This window comes from Macaca thibetana, chromosome 1 (assembly GCF_024542745.1).
Source record: "Macaca thibetana thibetana isolate TM-01 chromosome 1, ASM2454274v1, whole genome shotgun sequence".
In the NCBI taxonomy this organism is placed as follows: Eukaryota; Metazoa; Chordata; class Mammalia; order Primates; family Cercopithecidae; genus Macaca; species Macaca thibetana.
The window spans coordinates 100573051-100581231 of record NC_065578.1 but is presented as its reverse complement, the minus strand read 5'-3'; the positions used below and the strand labels follow the sequence as shown (position 1 = coordinate 100581231).

Here is an 8181-nt window from a genome sequence, read left to right as displayed (position 1 = left end):
GTTTCTAAGGATGATCAAGATGAAATGTAGGGGGACAGACTGACAGAGGAGAAGGGGTTGATTAGTGGTTAAATCCTGGATAGATTTTGAAGGTTGAGTCAACAAGATTTCTTGATAGTTTGGATATGAATGTGAGAAAAGAGGACAGAGTCAAGGATAACTCCAAAGTGTCTTTAAAAAAAAAAATCTTCATATATATTTATTTATATGAAGTTTCTGTTCATGGAACACATGAAAATAGTTGAATAGATGTAGATATGCTTTGGAGAATATGAATTAAAATATAGATTACATGTATGAAGAAGTCACTTTCAGGGAAGGAGGGCCTATCTTGAAAGATATGCAACAGTTTAGTCAGGATGAGATAAACTACTATAACGAACAAAATCTGTAATGTTCAAACATAATAGAAGTTTATTTCTTGGTCATCTATAGACCAGGCTGGGTGTTCCAGGTAAGTAGACTTCTCTTTTCCACATTGTGACTCAGGTCTGAGGCATTTTGCATCTGTGGCTACCTCAAAACCCAAGGCCTTATTGTCATCTGTATCCCACCAGCGGAAGGGGAAAGAGAACAAGGGATGGCTGCCCTGCTTCTTCAAAGTCTCCACTTGAAGGTTGTACACTTTGTTTCTATTCACACTTAATTGATGAAAACTGGTCATATGGCCACACTTAGCTGTAGGTGCAAGATGTGGGGCTGAGAAATTGTATTCCTGGTTGGTAACTGCCTTGCAGCTACAATTCCATTACTGTGGAACACAGGAAGCACAGCGTAAGAACAACTCCTATGTCTGCCCCAGGCAGCCATTCTCCAGAGCAGGTAAACAGGTTCCACCATTTTAGAGAGATGCAGCATGCATATTAAGGTGCTTCGTGTGTTTCCGGGGTCTTGTGTCCCTTCTCCTCTGATTCTTTCCTTGGGGTGAGCTGTCCATATGTCTAACTCCAAAGTTTTTAGCTGAGCAACTAAATGATAGAGAAACAGATTTTTAGGAAGATCAAGGTGTTTAGTTTTTCACATGCAAAGTTTGAGAAACCACCTAAGACATTCAAGTAGAAATTGAACAGGCAGTTGGATAAAGAAGCCTGGAAGTCATGGGGGAGATGTGAACTGGAAATATATATTTGAGAAGTCAGTAGCATCTACATGATAGCAAATCTTCAAGATTAGATGAGGTCACCAGGGGAGGGGTTATGGGTAGAGAAGAGGCCAGAGGATGGAGCACTGGAGCCTTCCAATGTTTAGAGATTAGGAAAACAAAACAAGGCAGGCACTGGAATGCAAGATTAACTTTTCCAAAGGCTGCTGAATGCTGAATTCTGACGAAGACTGAGAACTGACCACTGCATTTAGCAGTGTAAGTGTCATTGGTGACCTTGTCAAGTGTAGTATCAGTGGAATGGCGGATTGCCTGCCTGGAGTGGGCTTAGGAATGAATGGTGGGGAGTGGAGTGGGGGATGGCATAGTCAATAGTCAGTTTTTATGCATTTACCATGAAATTTTGTATGTAGTTATTACAATCATACACAAAATTTTTAGTAATTATATAAACCATATAAAACTGTAGGCCCTCTACTATACACTTAATTCATTTTGAAAAAAATCATTCCAACAAGATTTATCTTAGAAATGAGGAAACCAATGGTTGAAGAAGTGAAGTAACTTGCCCATGTTCCCATGTGTGGTAAAGGGTGGAGCTGGAATTTGAATTTAAGTCTCTTTGACTCCTAGCCTTCACCCTTGACCACTGTGCTACTTTTCCTTTAAATATTACAACGAATAGCCACCCACATGTGATTGATTCTTTCCTGAGGTTAAATACTAAATTGGAAGAAATAATGCAGAAAGGCTAACAAAGATCCGCCCTCCTTATTGGTCAAGTTATTCTTAGTCTCTGGCAGGCATAAAGTGCAGAACTAAACAGCATTGTTCATCATTTCAACTGTCAGCCAACTCACAGCAGGTCACTGTCCATGAAGCCCTTTTCTGTATAAAGTGGTTTGATGTGCCAATTTTATCAATGTTGCTAAACTCAAATAACAACTTCTGTTGGAAAGAAATTCAGCTCCATAACCATTAATAAAATAGGAAAACCTAGATCTGCCTACAAGTCCAGTAAGCCAAGCAGAAGGAAAGCGAGTGGATCTTTTTTCTGACCTGGTCTTCTATTTGTGTGAAAAGTCATCCTACTTACCCTTTAGCAGAGAAGGGGTTGTATTAAACTGGGCAGGACAAATCTCATAATAGCCTGTAGGCTCACTCCCCTTTCACACAGTCCTTTTAATTTTGACTGATATTTTAATTTACCCTCAGACTCAGCTACTGAATTCTCCAACACCCTGGCTTGAGTTCAGTGGATAAGACAAACGTAACATCCCTTAGCATCGTGACGGAACTTCACATGGTCATATGGCCATCAAGATAAACACACGAGTAACAGAAGGCTCTGTTCTGAAAGCATGAGTCGTATAATTCTATTACAGCTTGGTCTAATACTTATGAAAGAAAAGTACTAAACTATTAAAAACTTACATTAAGAATTGCTGAAGAAAATCACAACTGCTGGTTTCCTATTTTGTGTGTGTGACATGATGGAAAAAAAACAACACTGCAGTTTAATATGATAATCACGTATTAAGACAAGAATACCAGAAAAGCTAATGTAATAGTTTTGCAATCTTACAAATTAGGTAATGTATGTAAAATCGTTTTAAGAGTTCCAAAGGATTTACAAACATGAGCTAGTGTTACCAGGTATACAAATTCAAAGGATATCAGAGCTATATAACAGGATATTGATCTATTGACCACATGCTTAATTATAGTTTTATGGAAATAAAAACTTACAGTAAAAATAGTTACACTTGTACAATATTTCTCGTTCTTCTTAAAAAAGTTATACATGTACAAGAAAAAAATTCAAATACTGCAATAGTATAAGCCGTGCAAAGTATTCTTGACATATTTGTCCTCAACTCTTATCCTCAGAGGCAACCAGGCTTCCTAGTTTTTAATGTATTCATATGTTTTATGAATTTTATGTCAATGTATCTGTTCACATTTTTTTTTTTTTTTTTTTTTGAGACAGAGTCTCGTGCTGTTGCCCAGGCTGGAGTCCAATGGCACAATCTTGGCTCACTGCAATCTCTGTCTCCTGGGTTCAAGTGATTATCATGCCTCAGCCTCCCGATCTGTTCACATTTTTACCTATATCTTTGAAATAAAAATAATTGAGTCTCACCTGATAGTTTTCCTTTATACTTTCACATTCTGTGGATTTTTGATATAGTAATTACACTTGATTCTGAAAAATAAATAGCATTAGGGGTTTTTTCTCTAAAGTTATTCAAACAATAAATATATGTTATGTTTTCATCTTTAACAATTCACCTGTACAATTTACCAAGGCAATACGTCTGACATTACTAGAGATCAGAACTTTAAGTCGATATTCAGTCAAACAAATCCTTAAATGTTTGCTGTTCAATATTCTTCTAATCAAAACACAGTGAGAAACCGGTACCGATTAACACTGGGCCTTTGATAGATCCTGATTTCCTAGTTTCTTCTAACAAAAGTTGTGTTAGGTGAACCTTGCCTTTGATTCCAAAGTCTTTCTTCTTTATGTAGTCCCTAAATATTTTATGAATCCAGAGAACATTTCAATACAAAACTGCAATAGACAAGCTGGGGAAGGAGAAGAAGAATGAAGTCCCTTTACCCTTTGAATATGAAGTTTCAACATGAGGCACAGAAATACATTGCATTATAGTTTTACCTTTCGTTTCTTCACTGTGTGCCATTAATATGATGCTCCAACTTACCTGGATGCTTAGCACACGCAGATCTGGGCAAGATTTTTACCACATTTCTTTCCCAGGTGGAAAACCTTTGAATGATTCAGGCTGTTTCTTCTGGCTACCAGGCATTATCAGCAGCCCTCGAAAACAGTGTTTCTCCTTTCACAATAATCTGGTCACTTTTGAAGTCTTTGGAAACAGAATTTAGTCTGTTCGAGTTAGAGAAGGGAGAGGCATCCTGAAAAATAAACTTTTGCCATATTTATAAGTCATCACATTTATAATTTATATGAGAAAAGGCAAAATGCAACCATTATGATTGGTTAAAATAACAGATTACATTTAAGCATAGCTGAGGTACTTCAGGAAAATGTGCACAGAGCCCTCTGACATAGGACTTCCTTTCAGTCCAATGTCCCCACCATCCCCCTCTTCCTAAAACAAGATGCTCACTGACCTCACTTGTTTCTGAAATGGCTATAAAAAGTAGTTTCTCATTCAAAACTTTTTACCATATAGCTATATAATGAAAATTCAACTATCAGTTGAATACATGATAAATATACACAGTGATTCAATGAGAAAAAATTTTCCCAAAATATACAAATAGATTGTTCAGAGTCATAAAGATGAAACAACAGACTCACTGATTTTTTTTTCCCTTTTCACCTGACTTGTTTTTGGTCATGGAAAGACACAGGCAAAGCTTGGCTGAATACCAATCATTCATTCTCTATAGATACACTTAATTCATTCTGCACAAAGTATGCTGGAATAAAAAGGTTTAAATTGGCATTAGAAATAGTACTACTAGTGAGAAAAGGATTTGCGGGATTCTGTGAAACTATATGGAAAAAAAAGGACAACTAAAAAATGGATGAAATGGAGCCTGTCAGACACAGAAGATACAGGATTAAAAACAGATCATGGATTCAAGCAAATATAAAACAAGAATTAAAGTTACTCATTATAATGAAAGAGAAAAAGGACGTGAATTATGCCTGAATATCTAGTTCTTGATGCTCATATAATCAAATGTCACACTTAATGTGCTAGCAAACTAAATAACTAGTTGACTTCTGCTAGTTCTGAACCACAGGTGGACAGTGGTTGGGGAAAAGCTCGTCAGCACCATTTCCTTTCTTTCACAGAGTATAGCTCATTGCTTTTCACTTCACAAAGGAGAAACAAAGCACCAGGTTTGTGAGAGTTCTTTCCCTTGTCACCTCATCCCTAGACCCAGTTTAAGATTTAATTCGTATCCCTTCAATGACTACTGCATTTCCATTCATTTCAAAGTATAGTATTGGTGCTGACAAGAATAGGGCCAAATTTTAAAAAGAGATTAATTATGCTGAGAAATGTCCATTGTAAGTACTGCAAGAACACTGAACAAACAGCCAGTGTATACTGAAGTTGTTTGCTGCTGTTTACAGGAAATTATTAAAGTACAATACTGGAACAGAAGGAAGTAAGTTATATGGTCATAGCTTTGTGGAAAAAGGAATATGTAAAATAAATTAAGGACCTTCCAAAGGAAGTAAAGCTTAAGACATACAAATATATATGTTACATTTCACACACACAAATAAACCAAGCAAATAAAAAGAACTCCTAAAACCTAATTAGAAAATAATATAAAACCTGATTGCAGCAATTACAGTGCTCTGTTCCTCCAAACGGAAGATGATAAGCCATGTGCTATGCCGGTGACAGCAAAGACAATTGTTCTAAGGATCTACCACTTTAAAAAATAAAAATAATTCTTAAAATAATTACATCAGCATATGGACTCTGGAAAATTCCTTCTACCGTAATAAGGTCAGATGGACATTTCCTGTCTCACATTTCTAGTACACGTTGTCTTTTAGACAATAATAGTGAGAAACAATAGTTTGGCATGAGTTCAATGCATACTAAGAAATGACTGGCTCTGCTTATGGCTAGCCAGTTTTCCCAACACCATTTATTAAACAGGGAATCCTTTCCCCATTGCTTGTTTTTGTCAGGTTTTTCAAAGATCAGATGATTGTAGATGTGTGGCATTATTTCCAAGGCCTCTGTTCTGTTCCATTGGTCTATATGTCAGTTTTGGTACCAAGTACCATGCTGTTTTGGTTACTGTAGTCTTGCAGTATAGTTTGAAGTTGGGTAGTGTGATGTCTCCAGATATGGTCTTTTTGTTTAGGATTGTCTTGGCTATATAGACTCTTTTTTGGTCCCATATGAAATTTAAAGTAGTTTTTTCTAATCCTGTGAAGAAAGTCAATGGTAGCTTAATGGGGATAGCATTGATCTATAAATTACTTTGGGCAATATGGCCATTTTCACTATATTGATTCTTCCTATCCATGAGCATAGAATGTTTTTTCCTTTTATTTGTGTCCTTTTTTATTTCTTTGAGCAGTGGTTTGCAGTTCTCCTTGAAGAGGTCCTTCACATCCCTTGTAAGTTGGATTCCTAGGTATTTTATTGTCTTTGTAGCAATTGTGAGTGGGAGTTCACTCATGATTTGTCTCTCTGTTTGTCTGTTATCGGTGTATAGGAATGTTTGTGATTTTTGCACATTGATTTTGTATCCTGAGACTTTGCTGAAGTTGCTAATCAGCTTAAGAAGATTTTGGGCTGAGACGATGGGGTTTTCTAAATATACATGTCATCTGCAAACAGAGACAATTTAAATTCCTCTTTTCCTATTTGAATACCCTTTATTTCTTTCTCTTGCCTGATTGCCCTGGCCAGAACTTCCAATACTATGTTGAATAGGAGTGGTGAGAGAGGGCATACTTGTCTTGTGCTGGTTTTCAAAGGGAATGCTTCCAGCTTTTGCCCATTTAGTATGATACTGGCTGTGGGTTTGTCATAAAGATCTCTTATTATTTTGAGATATGTTCCATCAATACCTAGTTCATTGAGAGTTTTTAGCATGAAAGGGTGTTAAATTTTATTGAAGGCCTTTTCTGCATCTATTGAGATAATCATGTGTTTTTTTTCCATTAGTTCTGTTTATGTGATGGATTATGCTTATTGATTTGCATATGTTGAACCAGCCTTGCATCCCAGGGATGAAGCAGAGTTGATCATGGTGAATAAGCTTTTGGATGTGGGGCTGGATTCGGTTTGCCAGTACTTTACTGAGGATTTTTCACATAGATGTTCATCAGGGATATTGGCATGAAGTTTTCTTTTTTGTTGTTGTTGTTGTTGTTGTTGTTGTTGTGTCTCTGGCGGGTTTTGGTATAAGGATGGCCTCATAAAATGAGTTGGGGGGGGTCCCTCTTTCTATATTGTTTGGAATAATTTCAGAAGAAATTGTACCAGCTCCTCTTTGTACCTCTGGTAGAATTTGGCTGTGAATCCTTCTGGTCCTGCGCTTTTTTTTTTGGTTGGTAGGCTATTAATTACTGCCCCAATTTCAGAACTTGTTATTGGTCTATTCAGGGATTTGACTTCTTACTGGAAACTAGACCCCTTCCTTACACCTTATACAAAAATTAACTCAAGATGGATTAAAGACTTAAATGTAAGACCTGAAACAAGAAAAATCCTAGAAGAAAACCTAGGCAATACCATTCAGGACATAGGCATGGGCAAAGGCTTCATGACTAAAACACCAAAAGCAATGGCAACAAAAGCCAAAATTGACAAATGGGATTTAATTAAACAAAAGAGCTTCTGTACAGCAAAAGAAACTATCATCAGAGTGAACAAGCCACCTATAGAATGGGAGAAAATTTTGGCAATCTATCTATCTGACAATGGTTGTTATCCAGAATCTACAAGAAACTTAAACACATTTACAAGAAAAAAAGCAAACAACCCTATCAAAAAGTGGGAGAAGAATATGAACAGACACTTATCAAAAGAAGACATTTATGTGGCCAACAAACATATGAAAAAAAGCTCATTATCACTGGTCATTAGAGAAATGCAAATCAAAACCACAATGAGATACCATCTCAAGCCAGTTACAATGGTGATCATTACAAAGTCAGGAGAGTATGTGGAGAAATAGGGACTGTTTTACACTGTTGGTGGGAGTGTAAATTAGTTAAACTATTGTGAAAGACAGTGTGGCAACTCCTCAAGGACCTAGAAACAGAAATATCATTTGACCCAGCAATCCCATTGCTGGGTCCATACCAAAAGGATTATAAACCATTCTACTATAAAGACACATGCACATGTGTGTTTACTGCACCACTATGCACAATAGCAAAGACTTGGAACCAGCCCAAATGCCCATCAATGATAGACTGGATAAAGAAAATGTGGCACATATACACCATCTAATACTATGCAGTCACAAAAAGGATGAGTTCATGTCCTTTTCAGGGACATGGATGAAGCTCTAAGCCATCATTCTCAGCAAACTAA

General features: G+C 36.8%; 1 long non-coding RNA gene across 2 annotated transcripts; it reads right to left on the bottom strand.

The window, feature by feature from the left end:
* Window positions 1-267: 267 nt before the first annotated feature.
* On the bottom strand, window positions 268-5508 carry LOC126929245 (uncharacterized). Of its 2 annotated transcripts, XR_007717116.1 has the most exons (4): window positions 3829-5508; window positions 3246-3308; window positions 2537-2574; window positions 268-968 (listed from the first exon to the last, which is right to left on the bottom strand). It is a non-coding gene; the product is annotated as an uncharacterized LOC126929245 (long non-coding RNA). The 2 variants fall into 2 exon arrangements; XR_007717115.1 differs by having other exon boundaries at window positions 3246-5508.
* Window positions 5509-8181: the final 2673 nt, after the last annotated feature.